Source organism: Oncorhynchus masou, chromosome 13 (genome assembly GCF_036934945.1).
Source record: "Oncorhynchus masou masou isolate Uvic2021 chromosome 13, UVic_Omas_1.1, whole genome shotgun sequence".
Classification (NCBI taxonomy): Eukaryota; Metazoa; Chordata; class Actinopteri; order Salmoniformes; family Salmonidae; genus Oncorhynchus; species Oncorhynchus masou.
In genome coordinates this window covers 73,250,024-73,263,273 of record NC_088224.1, presented here as the reverse complement: position 1 = coordinate 73,263,273, position 13,250 = coordinate 73,250,024, and the positions used below count along the sequence as shown (strand labels likewise).

General features: G+C 44.8%; 1 protein-coding gene across 2 annotated transcripts in view; it reads right to left on the bottom strand.

Moving 5' to 3' along the window:
- Positions 1–9,560, bottom strand: part of kcnj5 (potassium inwardly rectifying channel subfamily J member 5) — a 38,672-nt gene extending 29,112 nt beyond the window's left edge. For both annotated transcript variants that reach the window (XM_064985078.1, XM_064985079.1), the window contains exon 1: positions 9,251–9,560. The gene's annotated coding sequence lies outside the window, so the exon portion shown is untranslated. The remainder of the gene's footprint in view (positions 1–9,250) is intronic.
- Positions 9,561–13,250: the final 3,690 nt, after the last annotated feature.

The window sequence follows — 13,250 nt, the reverse complement described above, 5'->3', positions numbered from 1 at the left end:
AAGCGGCAGCTCTAGCCTTTAGCTCGATGCGGATTCTGATTGGGATATTTACGTACAGTCACTGTGAAGACGACGTCGTCGATGCACTTATTGATGAAGCCAATGACTGAGGTGGTGTATTTCTCAATGCCATTGAATGAATCCCCAAACATATTCCAGTCTGTGCTAGCAAAACAGTCCTTATTAACAGTCCTTATACAGTCCCGTATTGAGCGAGTCACTTGTACTTCCTGCTTGAGCTTCTTCTTGAAGTCAGGAATCAGGAGGATATGATTGTGGTCAGATTTGCCAAATGGAGGGCGGGGGAGAGCTTTTTATGCATCTCTGTGTGGAGTAAAGGTGTTCTAGGATTCTTTCCCTCCTGGTTGCACATGTGACATGCTGGTAAAAATTTGGTAAAAATTTGGTAAAACTGATTTAAGTTTGCCTGCTCCCCGGCCACTAGGTGTGCCACGTCTGGGTAAGCATTTTCTTATGGCGTTATAGAGTTGGTTGAGAGCAGTCTTGGTGACAGCTTCGCTTTGTGGTGGTAAATAGACGGCTACGAATAATACAGATGGGAACTCTCTTAGTAGATAGTGTGGTCGACAACTTATCTTAAGGTACTCTACCTCAGGCAAGCAATACCTCGAGACTTCTTTAATATTAGACGTCGCGCACCAGCTGCTATTGACAAAAAGACACCCCACCCACACCTCGTCTTACCAGACGTAGCGTCTCTGTTCTGCCGGTGCATGGAAAATCCTGCCAGCTCTATATTTTAATTTTCTTCGTTCAGCCACATCTCAGTGAAACATAGGATGTTACAGTTTTTTATTGTGCCTTTGGTAGGATAATCTTAATAATAGGTAATCAATTTTATTTTCTAACGATTTCACGTTAGCAAGGAGGATGGAATTGGGAGTTTACTCGCTCGCCTCCGGCTTCTCAGAAGGATTCCCAATCTGCGTCCCCTTTTCCAGCGTCTTTTCTTTACGCAAAAGGTGTGGATCTGGGCCTGTTCCAGTGAAAGGCGTGGATCTGGGCCTGTTCCAGTGAAAGGCGTGGATCTGGGCCTGTTCCAGTGAAAGGCGTGGATCTGGGCCTGTTCCAGTAAAAGCAGGATATACTTCTCGTCGGACTCGTTAAAGGAAAAAGTTAAAGGAAAACATTTCCTTCCAGTCCGTGGTGAGTGATAGCTTTTTTGATGTCCAGAAGTTATTTTTGGTCATAAGAGACGGTAGCAGCAACATTATGCACACAATAAGTTAAAACATTCTCAAAGTTTGGGTGGTTACTGGCTATATGTCTAAAGACAGATGTTACATCTCACTGCCTTCAGTATTGTGGGATGAAGATATATTCTGGTGCATTAATAACAGTATTTGTGAGGAAGAAACGGGCTACCTGGTTGACAAGCATTCTGTGGACAGGCAGCCCTCCAAAGTGATAGTGTTTGGTGCAGACAGACCAGGCTTTCCATCTGATCCTGCAACCTCCTGTGTACAGGTAGTTAGGCCGTATGATTCTTCTTGCTTAGAGAAGCGACGGCATGATATCCCTACTTTGCAAACATGAATCACTTTCAGCTCAAAATGCAGGTGTAAAAAATAGTTTATTTCTGTATCTTAAGTTTAGAAAATGCATTGCCGTTTCTGGCTGTATTGACAGGCTACATTTGCGCAGCCATTGTGTGCGCATTCATCGTGGGGCTCGCAAGCTTTGAGCCACTACTTTTTGGGGAATGGGGGTCAAAAACGTAGAGAATCACTCAGCTAGTCAACAGATTTCTGATTTGCTATACAGCTATAGGATTGGGTGCAACACAAACATCAGATTGTAAGGAGAGCATTGCCATACATAAATATGCAGCTACAAAAAATGTGTGATCAAGAATATCAACTGTTTACTTTGCAAACTCACCAGCAATGGACCCTCAACCAACAATTACTAGCATAGGTCTACTGGTCTTTAGGTACAGTATTTCAAAATTGCTTGAAATGCATCATTTACTTATGAAGCTTGCATTTGTAATTTGTTGTTAAAATTAATTATTACATAATTAAAATATGTTGTCGACAAAATAATGAAAAGTGCTGTCTGGTAGCTTCAATAAATAGACAACTCATTGCTTATTTCTTATACTTGAGACTTGCCTTGAAAAAACGTATGATTTGACTCAACTTGCTCTTAGAATGCACGACTTGGACCTGACTCGAGATTCGACCCATTCTACTTGGGACTCGACTTGAGACTCAAACCTTGTGACTCGAATAATAGTGTATTGATTCCACCTCTGCCAATCAGAAAGCAATCACCAGAATGCTTCTACCTGAGAATAACAACACCATCTGATTTGTCTCTGTCGTCATGCTCTGACATTGCTCCATTTTGATCAGTGATAGATGCAAGACAAGGCATCATGGAGAGAAAATGCAAAGTGGGGTGGAGGAGCGAGGGCCCACGTCACACATGAGATCCACACAGGAATACAGTGTTGACATAGACGGGTCTAAAGCAAAGGGCAGAGTGACGTGACAGGCATTTGAGACAGACAGACAGACAGACAGACAGACAGACAGACAGACAGACAGACAGACAGACAGACAGACAGACAGACAGACAAGGCCCAGAATAGTGAATGCGTTATAGTGTCGCCAGGTCCTGCTGTCCAAGTCAGTTCAGGATTATGTCATGTCTTTGGCTATGCCGGATTAAGTGATATGACATGCTATTCTATAAAATAATTTCTCCGTAATTAATATTACCTGATTGAGCTAATCATGTAAATGTAATTAACTAGAGAGTCGGGACACCATGAAACAATATTTATAGAGCTGTTATCTTCCAAATAAACTCTTAAAGACCTAGTAGCAGTCGATATTAATCGTCACCTTAATTCAGTCTCATCTGAAAGTTAAAAATTCTTGGTTATCTGCACGAACCCTGGCTAACAAGTTGAATCAGCAATACAAAATTGGGTTTAATTATTTATTTACTAAATACCTAACTAATCACACATACACATAATTAATCATAACTTGATTACAAATTACGTCATAAAGGAAAATGTCCCTGGCGGGCGGAACAGATATGACAGCTGGTTACACAAAAGAAAAGGGGCAGGGTTTGAGTGAAAGAGCGGGAAGACTGAGGAACAATGGGTGAAGCTGTGCTATCGTAAATACAGTATCTTATGCATTCTAAATTACAGCCAATTTGGAAAAAGAAAATGCAATAAATATTTACTCTGAGCTGCGCTTCAGTAGGTTGGTGGTAGATGGAGTCCTTTGAAGAATGTCTCTGGTTGTCAATTGGATACATTGTAGTAACGTCGTTGTGTGGTAGACGGGATACTCTGTCTGTTCCTTCCTAACCTGCGTTTGCAGCTGCGGTTGCTAACTCAATGGCGAGGAGGTATCACTTCTGTAGTGAATAAGAGTTCAAAGTTCATACCATTCGCAACCAAAGCTCACGCTGATGTTGGCTTCGTTCTGTAGTTATTATCTGAACCATTCTGACATCGGACCGTCGTCCTCACATCCTCGGAACAGGAGTTTACATTGTCGTCAAGGCTTTATATAGGAAGGGAGAGGAGGGCGTGTTTGAAAAGTTTTATAGCCCATGTCCCTTCACAGGGGCAGGCCACTGATTGAGCAGAGACCTACCTTATGAAAACCCAAATCTCACATTTTAAAAACTAAAGTCACATTTCATCCCATCACGAATAATTTCATATTCAAACATTTATATTGAACAACAATTCCATGTGAATCCGATAACTATGATGTGTAGACTTTCCACTGTAGAGTTTATGTCATCTTATCATTGATGAGAATGTCTCAGATGACAACCGAGCTGACATCATATTCATTAAATACCACCGCATATGTTCAATTGTTCGGATTACCAGAATATAGTTCATTTCCCCCACCTTCTGTTCCTAGAATCTCTATGTTAACCATTGGTTTTGCAAATGTAACAGAGAGGAAAAAGGGGGGAAGAGGTATTTATGACTGTCATAAACCTACGCCCAGGCAAACGTCATGACACTTTCATGCATTAAACATCTCCCCAGTGACTGGTGAACCCAGGACCTGTGTGCATACTCTGCCTGTGTTTGATTGCTGCTCTGCTCTCGCTGCAGACTCACCAGCGGTTGTGCAAACACAGATTCCAGCTCAGCATTTTATCTTTAAGAGGGTAACAAGCATTCATCTTGTTACTTGGAGAGCGACAGGATGCTTTGGGTGAATTGGGTTTAGGCTCTGATAGAGTGAGTGCTCATCTGTTGGTGGCAGAGAAGTAAACCTGCAGTTGTTCTCTCTCTCTCTCTCTCTCTCTCTCTCTCTCTCTCTCTCTCTCTCACTCTCTCTCTCTCTCTCACTCTCTCTCTCTAGCAGCTGTTTCAGGCTGCTGTAATGTTTCCACCTGTACACTTTCACATTATGTTTTTTGAGGACAGTCCAAGTCTTTGTTTGAGTTACACAAACAGCTATTGTAAGGTTTAATTATCTTCATTAGAGGCTCTTTAAAATGTTGTCGATGTCAGCCCTCTGTGCAGTTAGGAAATGTGAGGGCTAGTTGTGAGGAGTTAAGTGGCCAGGACAAGGCTTGTATCAATATTAAATACTGCTCCAATAACACGGCCGTCGGCCAACAGAGTTAACTGGCCTCTGGAGGACCGTAATAATGAGGACTTAGACTAGTCATTACTCTGCCTGAGAAGACAAAAAACTTGATCAACAAGATAACTGGGTTTGGAGCACTTCATTTTCTCGATTAGCTTACATAATTTGAAGGTAATCAAAGCTCTTTAAAAGTGCAAATTTGGGGACTCAATCAAACACATTTCCTGTCTGAAAATATCCATGAGACGTGCATGTTTTGCAAATGGTTTCAAGCTAGATCTATGAACAAGCTACAGTATACCACACTACTGTCCATTCCTCAGAGAATGATGAGTGCAGTGAGAAACTGCTAATTCTGCAGTAACCCTTTGGTTTACAATACAAATTCTGCAATTTGGGGGCACTGATCCATATATTCTGAGGTCATACAGAAGCTTTCGATTTTCCACAGGAAATTCAATTCTGAGGAGTCATCAAAACAAAGCATAGGTCTGACAGAGGCGAGGAAAGAGAGAGAGAGAGCTGAGTCTTCAATAATATCTGCACTGGGAGGATCTGCACAATCAGTGCAGAAGATATATATCTTCTCTAGTGGAATAAGTTGCTCCAATGTCTCTGTCATATCTGTAGCCCAGTATTGGGAGCCTACTGGAACTTCCCCTCCCCTCCCCTCCCCTGCTCCTCTCTCCCCCTCCCCTGCTTCCCTCTTCCCAGAGCCAACTCTCAGCAGCAGTGTCATGGTTACCAGGCTCTCATTCATGAGTTAGTCGCAGGCTAATTCCTCGATCACACCAAGAGCATCATTGCGCAATATGGTACGCAGCGTAATCTTGATATGTGTGCAACAAAAGTTCAACATTCCCCCTCTGCTACCATTTCTATCAAGCCGTCTACGCATACAGTTTGATGCATATGTTTGATCATTCCAACGCATGCACCACACAGAACGCACTGCAACTGCCTTTGCAACGCAATGCTGCAAGGCAAACAAAGTGTTCCATTGGAAATTAATGTATTTCTGGTGTGCCAAAATGTAAGGACGCTGTGTGATTGAGGCATAAGACAAGTGGCTCACAGTGCAGCGCTTCATCCCTATCTTTGCTCACTTATGACACTTTGAGTTTGGTCAGGGCAAATGACTAAAAATGTCTCCAAAGCCTATGGATGCCAGCCAGCTTGGCTTCAGACCCAGACTCATTTTCCCCCTCCTCATGGCTGATAGCCGGCCTTGAGCATATACAGTATAGTACTTGTATCATCTCTCACGGATCTCCTGAGCAATGGACACCGCCTCAGCTAGACGGCCTGCCCACACTGGAGACAATTAGTCTAATGAAATGACAATGGACCAAAAAACTAAACACCACACAACCACAGCCAGGAATAACTGCTGCTTACTCAAATCTCATCCTCTTGTGCCCCTGTGCCAAGGGTACGTGTATTTATAAGTGATGCCCCAAACTCCCCAACACTGTTGAGTGATGCTGGATGGACTGAGCACCAGGCCAAGCCAACAACACCCAGCCCAGTGAACCAGAGTAGTCCTATAGGACATGAATGTGGCAGGAGAGGAGGATGGGGGTTAAAGAGAGGACAGGAGCTCCAACACCCTGCAACACCATGTCCCGTATTTATCAGGTGGCTCGTCAGCCTCTTATCGTAATTTACGGCCCAGAGCCCACATTCACAGGAGTGAGAGAGTGAGGGGTGGATGGACAAGAGGAGGTAGAAAGCAGGAGAGGAAGAGAGGAGGGGGTGCTGAGCGCATGCAGAAAGAGCCAAAGGTCACACGGACCTAATTAGAATTCTTGCGGCACCTCGCTCTGTCCCTGCACCAGTCCTTTGAGGAGGCCGCTCCTTCTCGCCACCACATACCACGTCAGAACATCCATGGTGTCACTCAATAAGCCTTGAGCCCGTTATGCTGAACATATGTCTCTTTCCCTGTGTTAAAGGGCGGTGACTGAGGGAAACTACTCACCCTGGGTGATGGATGCTCACACTTGGCTCCATAGATAGATGTGTACGCAAAGGAAAATCCGTCTGGAGATGGTTAAGTAAACAAGATGTTAATTTATTTCACCTAATGATAGCAATGGTTCTAATTATGATTCTCCAGGATAGACACCACTACTGCATCAAATTATAGAACAAATAATACATGAATATTGCATATGAAAGGGGTCTACTAACCTAACATATGGAATTGTTTTAAGACGATCATACCGTGGACCATTTAACTATTTGAATTCAAATTTTGGGATTTAAAAAAATGTATTAAAAAAACATATTTATATTGGCTTTTACTACTGTAGCCCATTGAAACACATTGAATAACACATTCATGAATGGCAAAAAAAGAAATTAACATACAGATATTGAAAGCATTTAATGAGAGCTTAAAAGGTGTGCAACATGAAAATACTGTCTCATTTACATTGTGTAATTTATTGACAAGACCGACCCAGAGATAGAATATCCAAAGTCAAACCAATTTTGCTACTGTTGCACACCAGCCAGCTGAAGCCAATTGGCAAAATAATTTGGCTAACTCTTCCCACCTGCAAACACACAGGAGATACCCACATCAAACCACACCACGAAACCAACTCACTTTTGAATTCAGTCATGGCCTCTAGCATTTCTTAACGAACCAAATCTAAAACTAGCCAAAATCAGGAAGTTCAGCCGCCCTGTAACAATGGAGCTCCAGTCCGTATGACCTGCAGCATCTTAATCTCCATAATGCCCTTCAAGATAGAGGACATCACTGCTTTTACAAGGAGCTCTGTCTCTAAAACCTCAATGTCATCCCACATTGTTCTCCAGTCGGTGACACTGGACAGATTAGATCATGGCCAAGTATCACTCTCCTCCCACTTCCACCTCCACCTCGGTAACGGCCAATTGACCTGGACAAGAAATGCTCTCCCATTCTGCCTAGCTGAGTGGCTTTACAGGGCTGCAGTAGCCTGCTTTTCAAATGATACAGACACACAGTTTCCATAGCACTTAATACAAAGAATTGTTCACGCTTGGCTAAGCTCCTGACACAGATGCATTGCTGCAATACAAGCGGGTATGGGGTGATTTTTATCACAGCCATGCCTACCACCTTACCCAGAGACCCGGTTTTCACAAAATAAATTCACACAATTAATTATTCAAACGCACAGTAATCTCATCTCAATGTCTCCTTAGATTTGGGCTAGCGTTCTGGGCTGAATCAAACCTCAGTCCACAACATGAGAGAGACTGAGTTGGTTTCAGTGGTTGACTGAGGTGATGCACAGAGGCTGGCTGATAATTATGGCTTTACACAAGGAGTTACAGCATAACTCTAATGCAGTTTACAAGGTCAAAGGGCCATCCATCAAAATCACTAACGGTGCTACAACTTTCACCCTGCGCAACAATCTAAATGGCTGCACCATTTCATCAATGGTTCATGTCAGATTGAAGTGATACCTATACCAATGGACTGGTTACACACACACACACACACACACACACACACACACACACACACACACACACACACACACACACACACACACACACACACACACACACACACACACACACACACACACACACACACACACACACACACACACACACAAACTTAATCAAAAGGTTAAAAAGGTGAGCATAGAATAAAATCCTCTGCATTCCCTGCTGAGGACATTCCCAGGAACATTGCGTCGGGCCACAGACCCCATTGTCATGAAAGTTTTACAGGGACAACTCAAGATATTTTGTGCAGAGTGCACTCAACCAGGACAGCCTATAAGAGCAGACAATAGCACATCACAGCCCTGAAACTAGCCTCTCTAATCTCCGGCTCAGAGAGGACTGAGTGCTCCAACGGAATCAATGCAAATGATTTGCTCTAAATTCTTTACTAGTCTCCGATATTCCAGCGAAAAGCTACTGCAGGCAGATAATGGCCTCTCTCTCTCTCGCTCTCTCTCTCTCTCTCTCTCTCGCTCTCTCTCTCTCTCTCTCTCTCTCTCTCTCTCTCTCACCACCTTCTTTCATTGAATGTGTGGAATCGAAAACACAACACAACACACAGTGCTGTGTGTAAAACCCCCACAATGTTGGCTGCTGCACTCGTAAAACTCCTGCATTCCACTATAGGAGAATGTAAGCATCCTCTAGCATCAGGCAACTAGGCAGTAGACTCAGCAGCATCTCACAGTGGTCTGACAGGGCTGGAAACCCATTGTTTTTTGATTACCTAGCCCTCAGAATGAGAGCAAACAAATGCACTGCAGTGACATTAGTGTTATAGAACACAAGCAGGCTGTGATGGAAAAGAGGTCGCAGGCAGTGCAGGCTGGAGGTACTTGACGTATCTCTCTCTTAGGGAGCATAGCAACCATACTATATGGTTTTAATTCACGTACACACTTTGATCTGACATGCGGCTAAATGGATGATGGCGAGGTGATGAATTACGGAATGTAATGACAGCATGGCATCGCATTGAAAGGCAGATCGAACAGCTCAGCTGCAGCCCAAGTGTACCCTATAACCACAGCGTTAGGCTTGCATCAGAGCTATACTTTCTCTCCCTCCTTCTCTCTGCTCCGGTCGTGTCTCCCTACTTTTTCTCAGTCTAGCATGAGTCTTACCTTCAGGTGGCCACAGGAGCAGCTGGCAGGCTCCCGTCGAGGCATTTCACGGCTGCTACTCTCCCATGGACTCCCCTCTCCTTCCCTTGCTTTGTTCAGCAGCCCTCCTGCCTCCCAGCTCTTCTCTTCTCCTTTTCACCGCTCTAGTCCTATGTGCTTGAGTGTGTGAGTGTTTCCTCCCCCGACCACCCCCCTCACCCTCTTGCTCTTCTCTTACTTCCTCACCCTCCTCTTACTTCCACGCAGAGCTCTTGTCTCTTAGGATTTATCCTTTACGTGTGTGTGTGTCTGTGCCACATGGCACGTTTCACTCTGCAGTCAAAGAGGAATGAGCTGGGAAGAGAAAAACACTGTGAGAGGCAGAGAATAGGGAGGTACCTAGTCAGTTGTCCAATTGAATGTATTCAACTGAAATGTGTCTTGCGCATTTAACCCAACTCCTCTGAATCAGAGAGGTGTGGGGGGCTGCCTTAATCAAAATCCATGGCGCCCAGGGACAGAACGACCATTGCTCAGGGGCAGAACGACAGATTTTTACCATGTCAGCTTTGGGGATTGGATCCAGCAACCTTCTGATTACTGGTCCAATGCTCTAGCCACTTGCCGCCCAGTGAGTATAGGGAGAGAGAGAGTATAGGGAGAGAGAGAGTATAGGGAGAGAGAGAGTATAGGGAGAGAGAGTATAGGGAGAGAGAGTATAGGGAGAGAGAGAGAGTATAGGGAGAGAGAGAGTGAGTGAGGTAGAGAGAGAGTATAGGGAGAGAGAGAGTGAGGTTGAGAGAGAGCGAGTGAGGTAGAGAGAGAGTGAGGTAGAGAGAGATTGAGGTACAGAGAGAGTATAGGGAGCTAGAGAGAGAGGATAGGGACAGAGAGAGCGAGAGAGAGACAGAGAGAGAGAGAGAGAGAGAGAGAGGTAGAGAGAGATGTAGAGAGAGATTATAGGGGGAGAGAGTAACATGGAGAGAGAGTGAGGGAAAGAGAGAGTGAGGAAGAGAGAGAGAGGTAGAGAGAGCATATTGACCACTGAATGAAATTAAAAAGGTACTAACCACATTTGGCTAAAACTTAACGAAGGTACAATCTAATGATGTTTACGTAAGTGCAGCTTATGCACCTCCTTCAGATTCATCATACTTTGATGATCATACAGAAATCATTACATTTCAGGCAGAGGGTAAAGTGCTTCTTTGTGGAGATTTCAATGCAAGAACAGGTTCTGAGCCTGACTACACTGATGCGGGAGATAACCACCACATATTTGGACACCCCTCCTTGTACAGTAGCCCTATTATAAATAATAGAAACAGTCCTGACCAAATACTGAACAAAAATGGGAAGGAGTTAGTGCATCTCTGTCGAGCCTTAGATACTTAATGGTAGAATCAGAGGGGACTCTTTAGGTCGCTTTACTTACTGCTCAGCTCTTGGGACAAGTGTAGTATTATGCCATCACTGATATTGACCCCTCCTCCATTAGTGTATTCACTGTCAGACCACAGACACCATTGTCAGATCACAGTCAGGTCAACTTGTTTCTGAAGAAATTAACCAGCAATATTCAATAAAAAAAAACAGCCCAATAAACTCTACAACATAAACCAATCGTACAGATGGGCTAAAAACAGTGCCGAAAGATTCATTGAAACACTGAACTCAAATGAAATGATGAACTCTATACAGCTCTTCAAGAACTCACAATACCAAGACAATAAAGAAGGTCTCAATTCGGCTACTCAAAACATCAATTGCATATTCCAAAAAGCAGCATCAAAAGCACATTTCAGAAAACCAAAGAAATGTAACATCAGAAACAAAAACCAAAATGTTTCTGAAAAATTGTTTGATAACAAATGTAAAACAATTAGAAAGCACCTAAGACAAATATCAAATGAAAAAATATAAGCAGCAAAACAACCTAGAGCTACGCTATGAATACTTTGAAACTCTGAAACAGTATAAACAAACACTGAAACGCAAGAAATTGAATTATACCAACAAGACACTTGATGAAATTGACCAAAATCCGAGAGAGAGAGAGAATTGACCAAAATCCGTTCTGGGACATGTGGAACAATTCAAGCACGACAATGCCACAAGAATTAACCATACCAGATGAAGGAATTTGGAAAACTTATTTTGATAATCTTTACAAAAACATCCCACATACAGATTTACAACAGAAATGTAAAAAAAAATGGAGCATCCTTGAATGAGTAATTAAAAACAACCAAAATCCATTAGATTACCCAATAACCCAGCGCGTGGGGAGGAGACAGATTCTCGCCACGCCACCTGGTAGGAGCGACCTGTCAGGTAGGACGCAATCCAAGCGTGGGCCGCGCCGGAGATGCCCAACTCGGAGAGGGTGGAGAGGAGGATCTGATGGTTCACAGTATCGAAGGCAGCCGATAGGTCTAGAAGGATGAGAGCAGAGGAGAGAGAGTTAGCTTTAGCAGTGCGGAGCGCCTCCGTGATGCAGAGAAGAGCAGTCTCAGTTGAGTGACTAGTCTTGAAACCTGACTGATTTGGATCAAGAAGGTCATTCTGAGAGAGATAGCGGGAGAGCTGGCCAAGGACGGCACGTTCAAGAGTTTTGGAGAGAAAAGAAAGAAGGGATACTGGTCTGTAGTTGTTGACATCGGAGGGATCGAGTGTAGGTTTTTTCAGAAGGGGTGCAACTCTCGCTCTCTTGAAGACGGAAGGGACGTAGCCAGCGGTCAGGGATGAGTTGATGAGCGAGGTGAGGTAAGGGAGAAGGTCCCCGGAAATGGTCTGGAGGAGAGAGGAGGGGATAGGGTCGAGCGGGCAGGTTGTTGGGCGGCCGGCCGTCACAAAGAAGCGAGATTTCATCTGGAGAGAGAGGGGAGAAAGAGGTCAGAGCACAGGGTAGGGCAGTGTGAGCAGAACCAGCGGTGTCGTTTGACTTAGCAAACGAGGATCGGATGTCGTCGACCTTCTTTTCAAAATGGTTGACGAAGTCATCTGCAGAGAGGGAGGAGGGGGGAGGGGGAGGAGGGTTCAGGAGGGAGGAGAAGGTGGCAAAGAGCTTCCTAGGGTTAGAGGCAGATGCTTGGAATTTAGAGTGGTAGAAAGTGGCTTTAGCAGCAGAGACAGAGGAGGAAAATGTAGAGAGGAGGGAGTGAAAGGATGCCAGGTCCGCAGGGAGGCGAGTTTTCCTCCATTTCCGCTCGGCTGCCCGGAGCTCTGTTCTGTGAGCTCGCAATGAGTCATCGAGCCACGGAGCGGGAGGGGAGGACCGAGCCGGCCTGGAGGATAGGGGACATAGAGAGTCAAAGGATGCAGAAAGGGAAGAGAGGAGGGTTGAGGAGGCAGGGTCAGGAGAAAGGTTGGAGAAGGTATGAGCAGAGGGAAGAGATGATAGGATGGAAGAGGAAAGAGTAGCGGGGGAGAGAGAGCGAAGGTTGGGACGGCGCGATACCATCCGAGTAGGGGCAGTGTGGGAAGTGTTGGATGAGAGCGAGAGGGAAAAGGATACAAGGTAGTGGTCGGAGACTTGGAGGGGAGTTGCAGTGAGGTTAGTGGAAGAACAGCATCTAGTAAAGATGAGGTCGAGCGTATTGCCTGCCTTGTGAGTAGGGGGAAGGTGAGAGGGTGAGGTCAAAAGAGGAGAGGAGTGGAAAGAAGGAGGCAGAGAGGAATGAGTCAAAGGTAGACGTGGGGAGGTTAAAGTCGCCCAGGACTGTGAGAGGTGAGCCGTCCTCAGGAAAGGAGCTTATCAAGGCATCAAGCTCATTGATGAACTCTCCGAGGGAACCTGGAGGGCGATAAATGATAAGAATGTTAAGCTTGAAAGGGCTGGTAACTGTGACAGCATGGAATTCAAAGGAGGCGATAGATAGATGGGTAAGGGGAGAGAGAGAGAATGACCACTTGGGAGAGATGAGGATCCCGGTGCCACCACCCCGCTGACCAGAAGCTCTCTGGGTGTGCGAGAACACGTGGGCGGACGAAGAGAGAGCAGTAGGAGTAGCAGTGTTAT